This window comes from Canis lupus, chromosome 30 (assembly GCF_048164855.1).
Source record: "Canis lupus baileyi chromosome 30, mCanLup2.hap1, whole genome shotgun sequence".
Taxonomy (NCBI): Eukaryota; Metazoa; Chordata; class Mammalia; order Carnivora; family Canidae; genus Canis; species Canis lupus.
The window spans coordinates 32,790,172-32,801,147 of record NC_132867.1 but is presented as its reverse complement, the minus strand read 5'-3'; the positions used below and the strand labels follow the sequence as shown (position 1 = coordinate 32,801,147).

Sequence of the window (10,976 nt, the reverse complement as noted above, 5' to 3'; positions counted from 1 at the left end):
CATAAGAAAATTCCCCTAGAAACCACAGGAAAATAAGATTCCGGGTGCTTAAATCCTGCTGCCTGCGCCCCCCTCCAGCTCTCCCTCCGTTCCCCACCCCCTTCCCTTCCCTTTAAAGTCTTCCTTCCAGACCCTGGTGTTGAAGCCTTTGAGCATGCAATGGCCCGTCCCCAGGGTCAATCAAGAAATGCAGACAGTGAAAGACAATCAGAAAAAGGGAGAGGAGACCTCTCAGGGCTCTTGGAGGATCAGCATGAACTCGCCACACTGGCATAAAAACATGCAGCAAGATGTAAGAAGAACATCACTGTGCTCAGACTGTTGGCTTAATGGAATTTATGTGTGAGCTGGGCATGTTGACTTATGATTAAAAATACTACCCTTGTTTTGTTTGCTTCCGAAGTTTCTGGCATTAGGAAGCTCCTTTCTGGAACTTATCGCTAAATCTGCCACAAAGCCAAGCTCTGGCTCTGGATGAATGTTTGGTGAGTGAATGAATGATGTTCCCTGCAGTCTGCAGGTGTGTCCTCACCTGCAGACAGCAGTGTGAGCTTCTGGGTCCTAGCGCTGGTTCTGTCATCTGCAGTCACCTGACCTTGGACAATTCATCATTTCGTTCAGCCTCAGATTCCCTGCTTTGAGAATGGCACAGGTCGGTTCCTCAAGAAGTAAAGAAATGACCATATGACCCAAATCCACTACCAGGTATACACCTAGAAGAACTTGGAAACAGGTGCTCAAAACAGATACTCAGTACACAACTGTTCATAGCAGCGCTATTCACCATAGCCCAATGGTGGAGGAACCCCAAGTGGCCATCCAAGATGAACAGATACATAAACAGAATGTGGGTATGCATACCACGGAATATTACTCAGCCATAAAAAGGAACAGTACTAGGAAAAAAAAAAGGAACAGTACTGAAACATCCTACAACATGGATGAACCTCAAAAGCATGATCCTAGGTGAAAGAAGGCAGACACAAAAGGCCACATGTTGTAGGATTCCATTTATATGACGTATTCAGTAGAGATGAATCTATAGACACAGGAAGTGGTTGGTGGTTTCCAGGGGCTGGGGTGTAACCAGCTTAAATGAATACGGGCTTTCTCTTGGGGGTGATGAAAATGTTTTGGAAAGAAACAGAGGTGGTGGTTACATGACAGTGTGGATGTACTAAATGCTGCTGAAATGCTCACTTTCAAATGGCTAATTTTAGGTCGTATGAATTTTGCCTCAATTTAAAAACTGTAATGGGACTAATAATAAAATTACCCAGCCGAGGGTTAGGTGTGATATCTGCACAGAAACGTCTGAGCAAGTTCAACATCTTATTCTTTGATGCCCTCTGTGCTATTCCTTGGGCCACATATTGGTGAGGACAGGGGGCTTTGTGATGTCAACCTACACCCCAGCACCAGGGAGCTCCACCATGGTCTGTCCTTGCAGACAGAAGGTGAGGGATGGTAAAAACCACCAAAAATGCTGAATGGTAGGATTAGAAGTTTTAAAAATGTTGGTGCAGGCTCCCCAGAGGACTCACTCGCTCAGACAGGGATCCAGGTGGCCTGAGTTGCCATCTTCCACCTTCCTTTCACGTGGGGCCTCAGGCTTCAGGCTCCTGCCAGGAGTCAATTTGCTCATCTCAACAGTTGGGTTTATTGAGGCACCTACTTCGTTGGGCTGCTGTCAGAATTAAGCTAAGTGATGCATGTGCTAGAAACAGAGTCTGAGCTCAAAAAATGTTAGCTGATGTAATTAAGCAAAAGATAAATGACCAATAAAAAACACTGGGTGGGGGGCACCTGAGTGGCTCAGTCAGTTAAGCATCTGCCTTCAGCTCAGGTCATGATCTTGGGGTCCTGGGAGTGGAGTTGGGCTCTCTGCGCAGCGGGCAGTCTACTTCTCCCTCTCCCTCTGTACTCTCTTTCTCTCTCCCTCTCTTGCTCTCTCTCAAGTAAATAAATAAGATCTTAAAAAAAAAAAAAGAAAAACAAACACTAGCTGGTTTGGGCTCTGTTGGGGACTGGTGAGGTGAGGAAGACAAGGGGCCAGTTTGAGCATTAAAACAAAAAGGGAGGGACGCCTGGGTGGCTCAGGGGTTGAGCCTCTGCCTTTGGCTCAGGTCATGATCCCGGGGTCCTGGGATCGAGTCCCACATCAGGCTCCCTGCGGGGAGCCTGCTTCTCCCTCTGCCTATGTCACTGCCTCTCTCTGTGTCTCTCATGAATAAATAAATAAATCTTAAAAAAAAATAAAACATAAAGGGAGACACCTCAAAGTTGTTCTTCTTGAAGTTGTTTTAAGCAAGATGCTGCACTGCAGGGTGGGGATTGAGAAAGTCGGGAGACAGAACAATGACAAGAAGGGACAGAACTTCAAAGGGAATGTTCTGAAAATAAAGGAAAGAAAATGTGTCAGGTGCTGGGAGTGGCTCAGACGTGGGGATGACACAAATTCAGGAGTCTCCACAGGGCATGGGCTGAGCCTTCTTTCGTTGTCACAGGGAAAGGGGGACTGCAATTTCGTCCCCTGCAACGGGGCATTTGGAGAGTCCAGCTCTCAAATCAGAATCCTCTGTGCTTGGCGACTCCCTCGGAGGCAAAGCACTAATGAACTAAAGTCAGCAGAGACCCACCTGGCAGGCGCCCTTGAACCCCTGGTCTTGTTCCCACCAGAGTTGAAAGTCCTGTTATAAGAGGAATCTTTGTGCAAATCATCCTGGAGCCAACAGTCTTTAGCAGCAAAAGGGAGGGCCACACGGTGCAGCATTTAATGGAACGAGGATGTTTTATGGTTTCCTATGGTGACCTGACTCAGCTTCTGTAATAACCACCTTTCTAATGGTCCCCTTTTCGTCACTGTAACTGGAGCCACCACCCCCCCACTCCCAAGCCATGTGCCAGTGTTCATGCCAGGGGTACCCCACGTGAAGCTCTGGCCTCTGGTACACTCCCTGCAATGTCAGCCTGTGACCGCCCCCCGCCCAAGCCTGGTTCCCACTGGCTGCAGGGCAGAGAGCCCAGTGAACTGACACTCTAGAAAGAACAGGTTGCCACACTCCAGAAGTGTTGGATGTTTGGGCTTTGTTGGAAAGCAAAGTGTCTTCAGATCTATCTAGTCAAAGATAGAGATAACAAGGGTATCAAATCAATCCCTTGTACATCCTAAACTTACCTAGCTATACGTGACTTACATTCTCCAAAAGCTGGAAAAAAGATATAGACACACACACGTTATTTACAGTATATAGATATTGAGATTTTATGAAAAATTGAATATAAAAAAGGGAAGTGTCTTCTACTAGAAATCACTCGAAACCACAATTTTACAATGATGTGTATGCCTACGGCTATCTCCCCTTCCCAGTACCCTGCCTCCCTCCCCTCCCATCAGCGCCTGCCTCCACCCCTCTGACATTGCCACAGGTAAAATACTTTGCCTTGGATGGCAAGAAACTCACAGTTAAATGTACTAAGCAATTATTTTAGGTGTATTCAGTGATTAGCTGATTTCAAGTGCATCTTCATTTTTTTAATACAAGTAACACATGTTTATTGTAGAAATTTTAAAAACACAAATAAGGGGGGAAAATGGAACCTTTTGGCACCCTCAATCTTGCCACTCAGAAATTACTATTAAAAGTTTTGATTCTAGGGCACCTGAGTGGCTCAGTTGGTTAAGCATCTGCCTTCAGCTCAGGTTATGATCCCAGGGTCCTAGGATGGAGCCCCGCATCGGGCTCCCTGCTCAGCGAGGAGTCTGCTTCTCCCTCTCCCTCTACCCCTCGCCCTGCTCATTCTCTCTTAAATAAATAAATTAGATCTTAAAAATTTTTTTAAATTCCTATTTACATTGCTTTGAGAATACATGTGCACATGTATACACACATGCACATCCACGTACACACACATGCACACAGGGAATCAGCTCAGGCTGATGAACAGGCCCCCTGCCCCCGCCATGAGCTCATTTGTGGGGGCAGAGAGAACTGGGAGGTCAATGCTAAATGCATGTAGGCATGGGGCCAGGTAGAAAATGAGGAGGTCTGCATGACTCCTGACATGGCCTCCGGTTCCCAGTCCACCCCTGAGCCACAGCTCAACCCCGTGGAACAGCGCGGGGTTCACCTTCCTCATTCTTTGCAGAAATGGCATGGGGCCAAGGCAGATGTTTGCAGCAAAGTGGGTGAGAGGTGGACATCTGGAGCAGACCTTCCCAAGGCACCAGCAGCTAAAGCAAGGATGGGACTGTCCACATACACCTCTGCAGGTGATGGAAACCAAGAGGCCAGAGAGAGAATATGGGGTGCTTGTGGTCCTAACAGGTGGGAAACACCCCTAAGGCTCCTCAGAGATAGCTGGGGGGGGGGGACTGCAGAGGCAGGTGCTACCCTGTGAAGAATGAGGGCCCCCAAGTAGGGGAATTTGAGTAATTACAATCAATGTGACTTTGTTTTTTTTCAAAAACAGGGGATGACTGAGAAAATTAGTGATCGATATATCACTATATATACCTTTTATGTTCTTAATATAAAATTGGATCATATCATCATTTGATTAATCAACTGTTTTCTTTCCTTAACGAGATCTTATATTTTTCACATGGTAACAAGATAACTACAACAATCGTTTTCAAACTGTGCTCTAGAGTTTTACCAGATTCTAGAAACCACTGAGGGGGCTTTGAGATCCCCACAGAGGAGAGAGCAAATTTTGCAGGTGGAAGATTATGAGTTCCCACCTTCAACTCACTCAAGATAGTCTACTTTTATGTACTTAGATTGTATGAAAGGCTGAGTGTTAATAAGAGGAGGTGCCCACTACTAGAAATAATTTGAAACTACAGTTCTACACAATTTTTTAAAAGATTTTTTAATTATTCATTTGAGAGACAGAGAGAGCATGTGAGTGAGAACTCGAGCAGGGGGAGGGTCAGAGAGAGAGTGAGAAGCAGACACTCTACCGAGTAGGGTGCCCAACGCGGGGCTCAATCCCAGGATCCCAGGATCATAATCTAAGCCTGAACCTAAGGCAGACCCTTAACCAACTGAGATATCAATACTCCCCTCTACATAGTTTTTAAAAAGCTTTTTACCATTTCATTGTGGGGGTAAATGATAATGTATTGATCAAGCCTCTATTTTTGGACATGTAGACTGCATATAAGTTAGGAGTTGTGTTCAAATGCAAATATCACACTCCTGAGAGAGAGCGATTTCAATTAGGATCTTGTTTTTCTCATATTATGAAAAGTCTGGAAGCAAGCAGTGCTGACATCAGGTTAGTGAGTAATGGACCTCCAGCACCCCATCGGAGTTCCAGACAAAATAAAGGGGAGAGAGGAACAGAGGTCACAGGTCACAAGGGGCTGGTAACGGAGTGGATTCACTTCATGAACAGTTCACCTGGAGATGAGATGCCTCCCAATGACAAACCCACCCCTATATGCAAAGAGTCCAGAAAATGTTTTCTAAGCACATTGCGCCCCCCACCCTCAAAAAAACTGGGGTTCTGTTGGCAAGGAAGAAGATTAGAAAAACAACTAAGACATTGTCCGAAAATCCTTTCACCATATCCTTGAAGCTATAGCACCACTTAAATTTTAACTTAAGTCATAGAAATGAAATTATTCCTTTAAAGATCTATGCCACTGTACTAATTCTCACTAGCAGTATCAAACAAAAAAGTATCTCTTTAACAAAAATATCAGCATAATCTCTTTATTTTTATTCTTTGTTATTTTATTATTATTTTTTAAAGATTTTATTTACTTGAGAGACAGAGAGAAGGAGCAGGGGAGGGGCAGAGGGAGAGGGAGCCCCACGCGGGGCTCATCCCAGGACCCCAGGATCATGACCTTAACTGAAGGCAGATCTTAACCTACTGAGCCACCCAGGTGCCCCTCTATGCAACTTTAATAAGCAAATTTTTTCATAACTGTTTTTCCCTGTTTGAAAATGTTTTTTAAATACAGAAGTCTTGTTTTGATTCCTATCAACGTGACATGAATGCTCCAGAGCAGTGTTTTTTAAATTTTAATATATGCATAAATTCCCTGGGTCCTTCTTAAAGTGCAGATTCTGATGCCACAGGTCAGCTGGGAATCTGCATTTCTAAGAAGCTCCCAAATGACACAGGTGCTGCATCCACAGACCTGCTGTGATAGTGAGTTCCCAGCTGCCCCTACCAGCACAAGGCCATTAGAAGACAGAACACACTTGGATCGGTGAGTGAGAACAGCTACCTTCTCGAAGAGCACCTCTGAACCAGGGTCAGACCAGCAAACATCTCCAGTGAGGATTTGGTCCAGAAGCCAAATCTCTCATCCATATGTTCTTGCAGAGGGAGTAAAAGAGTTCTGCTCAGTTCAGCACAGGGTTTCAGATGGAGCTGAGAGGCCCCTGCAAAAAAAAATGAGTGCCTTTGCACGGGTTAAAGTTGGGGATCCGGAAGGGAAAGATCAGAAAGGCAAGCACCTCTGCAGCTCTTGTCCAAACAAGAGACCAAGAGATTTGGAGCGGCCCCTGAACCCCTGGGAAAAGTGGTGGGATCAATTGCTCAAGTAAGTACTAATTCGGGTTTGGCTCCCTTATTCCCCACCCACACCAATTTCCACCGGGCAGCCAAGCTTCACACTTCCTTGCCTTAGGGATCTGAGCCAGCTGAAAGGATTCCTGCTTTTGTAAAAGCTAAATCCCTGGATGAGATTATGCCAAGGGCCTGGAAGACGAGGGAGAAGGGGGGAGGAAGGAGGGAGGCAGTAAGAGCCCAGAGGCGCCTAGGGAGGTAGCCCCCCAGCATCCCTACCCAGATTCCCGTTCCCACGGCTGCAGTTGAACCACAGGGTCTGAGGGCTGGGTGCCCAGGCGGCAGGAGGGTGGGAAGCAGGGGGATTGCCTTCTGGGGTTTGGGGGATTACCTCTGCTGATATGCCTTATCTTAAAGCCGATTTTGCCTGATCTTAATTTAAGGTCACCACACCAGCTTTCTATGTTTTGAGTTGGCAGAGTACATCTTTTCCCATCCTTTCCTGTTTGCCTGTCTGTGCCAGTATATTTAAAGTATGTCTCCAGTAAACCTTTCTGTCATCATCACGTAGGGCTGTGCCTACCAACAAGTAGGGGGTGCGGCATTTGTAGGGTTTAGGAAGTCCCCAAGGGTCATGAGAAGAAAAGCTTTCTAACACTACTAATAGAAATTAAGTACCTTTTTAATCAATGGGAAACCAGAATACGGGTGAGTACAGTGCCGCAGATTAGAAGTTGAGGCCACAGGACTGCAGCTCCCATGGTTACAGGATACCCTGCATGCCCAGACAGGTGACCACCGTGAGGGCCTCTCAACCGGGAAGAGGGTTTGAGAGTGTGTGTGCATGTGTCCACCTGCCAGGTACACTCAGTCCATGCAATGCCCGTTTCCCTATCAACGGGGCTCACAACAGTGACACAAACCTCCTCCAGGAGCACAAACATACTCGGGTGGCCCTTAACCGACGCCTAACATGGGGCAGCACCACCCACAGAGACAGAGACTGGGAGATCCCCGAGGACATGGCCAAGAGACAGCTTTCCCTTTTCTAATTCAGGAGGTCCAGCCCTGGCTGTCCCTTAGAGGCACCCACCTGAGTTTTTGTTTTTTTTTTAATGTTGATCATGCCCAGGATCCATCCCCACATGATTCTGTGATATTGATCTGGGGTGGAGCTAGGTGTATTTCTTTTAGGAGGTTTCAACGTGAATCAATATTTGTGAAGGCTACCTAAGTAAATCTAAAGTGCAATCAGATCCTCTTGCAGGCTGGAAGTATCTCAGAAGGGAACCAGGTAGAAACCCGGTGTTATCCTACAGGCAGGTATACATGTTATTCTGTGGCATCACCAATGACACCAGGCTGGCTGCTAAGGACAGCTCTGTTGAGAGGGAATGTGACCAGGCCGTGTCAGCACCCATCAAACACACCCGGCCCGCTCGTGAGCGGCACCCGATACTGGGGCACCCAGCAGAGGGGAGGTCCATGGCTACAAAACACAGAACAGGAGCCCTGCTTGCTCCTCCACAAATAATTAGGCCTAAACTGTAGCATTACGTGATATCTATCTCCAAGGTCAATGCGAATGAATAGATCTCTTTGCTGGGTTTCTTCCCTCAAAGCAAAGGTTTCAACCATCTCCCTTTTCTTCCTCAATTCAGGATACATTGTCCAGCACGTCTGAGCCACTCTGAAAACAAGCCAGTGTGGGTATAATGGAAATAAAGCCATTTCCATGAGAAATGGCGTTTCTTGTTTAATCCCACTTGCAAGAGCTTACTCAACCGGAGAGGGGAAAAAAAAAAAAAAAAAAAGCAGTGTTTTTCAAAGTATGAAAAACTACCCATTATCCATTAGAGAGAAGCCAGTGCAAGTCAGAAGCTTTTGGCTTGAGGAAGAACTAGTGAATTTGAGGCTCATTTTTTAAATGGAAAATGCTCTTTTTTTTTTTTTTTCTTTGCCACTCACAACAACTAGTGCACCGTGTGAAGCCCAAACCAAACCTTTTGAAAATAGTATTGTTCTAGGGCTAGGGGGTTGGGAGAGAGGGAGAAGGTTTTCAGTTAAAGGATGAGAATGATTACCCTTTGACCAAACTGGATTCCACCTACTGACCCCAAGGTCCCCAGGTGGGAACTTGGGGTTTTTAGATTTTATTCATTAAAACCAAAGCTCCCTGCTTACAAGCACCACCTCCTGCCCCATCTTTGCAGGATCAGTCCCAGCCTTTCCTTCCCAGCCAGCCTTCTCGGCCCCCAGCTTCTCAGCTCCCACAGAAACAGAGGGAGGTGTGCGTGGGAGTTGTGTGCCTCAAGTGGATGCACCATTCCCCCGTCACCCCCAGCCACTTTCAACAGAAAAAAAGCTCAGGGTGGGAAGCTGGAGAGCAGGGAGGTTCAGAGGATGCTGCAAGGGTCCTGAGGCTGCTAAAGCCCAGCATAGAATTCCCCTCTGCTGCTTAGACACAGCAGTAGAAAGGCACAGACATGTCCTCCTGAGTTTCTGACCACTCGGTACAAGCAGTTGAAGATGTTAGTGGATCACCAGTCTACCTTGGCTTTGAGTGGACAGTCAGGACACACCTTCAGTGTTTACTAGCTCACCTGTTGTCCTGGACTGCCACAGTGGATACTGTAAAAGCAAGAGGCAGGGGGTGGGGTGAGAGTAGAGAACCTGATTTCTTCTTAACCCTGAGGCTGGGGTGGCTTTATAAAAGACAAAGCCTTGAAAAGTAAACACCTAGGATAAGTGTCAATAGTCTTGACACAGTGAATGGCCTTGGAGTTTACATGAGCTAACAAAGATAAAAGATTTTTGCACAAAAATTCCACTAGCCAGATATCCTTGTCCAGCTCAGCACCCAATTGTTCAGAGGTAATTGTACCCTCAGGGATCCATTCCCTATATTCACTGTTTCCAGGTGGGAACTTGCAAGGTTCCCAATTCTTTACTTCGTTGGTTTTTTTGGCTGGAATTTACAATATGGAATTTGAAGAACAAACAAAATAGCAGTGGTTCCTCTGTCACCCGATACTCCAGGCAGAGTTTTCTGCGAGAAGGTCTGGAAAAACCTAACGATGCCAACTGTGGCTGCTCTGTGGATGCCTTGGGGAAGAAGTGCTGAATAAGAAATGCGTGGACCTTGATTTTGCTCTTTGTCCTGAATTCAGGTGTGTATATGTGTGTGCATATATGTGTACAGGTACACGTGCATGGATAAAATGAACATGTTCTAGGTTTTTCCTCGTCTGGCAAGCAGCGATGATCCATCACCTCCACCTCCACAGGATTGCCTGGCAAATTCAATAAGAAAAGTTTGTATTAGGGTTCTTTGGAGAAATAGAACCAATAGGGTAAATAGAGATAGACAGATAGACGGAAACAGAGATATTATAAGGGACTGGCTTGTGTCATTATGTAAGCTGACAAGTCCTAAGATCTGCAGGGTGAGTTGGCAAGCTAGACACTCAGGGGAGCCAATGGTGTATTTTCAGTCCAACTCCAAAGGCCTGAGAACCAGGAGAACCAGGTGTGAAGTTCTAACCCAATGCCAGTAGGCTCAACACCCCAGAAGAGCTGATATTTCTTCGGTTCAAGTTCAAGCAGAAGAAAGCCAATGTCCCAGCTCAATAGGACAGGCAAGAGAAGTACCTCTTACTCAGGGGAGAATCAGTATTTTTGTTCTGTTAAGGCCTTCAACTGATTGGATGAGGTCCACACACACACTACAAGGTCCGGGGGTCTGCTTTACTCAGTCTACCAATTTAAATGTTAATCTCATCCCCAAACATCCTCCATGAAAACAGAATAATGCTTGACCAACATCTGGGCACCTCATGGGCCAGTCAACTTGACATACAAAACAATGGAGTAGGAGACAGCATTGAGCCCTGGATAGAACACCATTTCTGGAGCCCAGTGGCCAGAAATCAAGGTTGAGCTTTTATTTACTGGTTGTGTGATGTGTAGGTTACTCTGTCTCTCTGGCGCTGCCTCTGTTGCCCCTTCAGTAAGATAAGGATAACAAAGAAATCAGTATATGTAAACATATGACACACAGGCACTAAAGCATTAGTTGTTTCGGATGTGAAAAGTACTTTTTAAAGCTTCAGTTGGCCCTTTGCATTAAATGTACATTGGTATTTAAGGCAAAAGAGACACAAGACATAGAAAATATAGAACAGAAAAAGAGAAGCATTAATACCAAGAAAGAAAAACAATGGGCCAGAGAACGACACAGATCTATTGGCATATCCTTACTCTTTGGGTAGAGTAGACCAGGGGATAGGGATAGGGGTTTCAGAGATGCATCACAACTACACAACTGTGGTTCCTCTCCTCGAAGGAAACTTCTCTGTTTCTCCAGGAGGTTTGTGGGCCTATATTTACCTTGGAACCTAATGGCGGGGTGGCTGTGGTCTTTGCAGAGTATGGACATGTTTCAT

The 10,976-nt window shown here is 46.0% G+C and overlaps 1 long non-coding RNA gene across 3 annotated transcripts in view; it reads right to left on the bottom strand.

Moving 5' to 3' along the window:
- Nucleotides 1–5,722: 5,722 nt before the first annotated feature.
- LOC140621604 (uncharacterized) overlaps nt 5,723–10,976 on the bottom strand; it is a 32,345-nt gene continuing 27,091 nt past the window's right edge. For all 3 annotated transcript variants that reach the window (XR_012021348.1, XR_012021350.1, XR_012021349.1), the window contains one exon: nt 5,723–9,824. This is a non-coding gene — a long non-coding RNA (uncharacterized lncRNA). The remainder of the gene's footprint in view (nt 9,825–10,976) is intronic.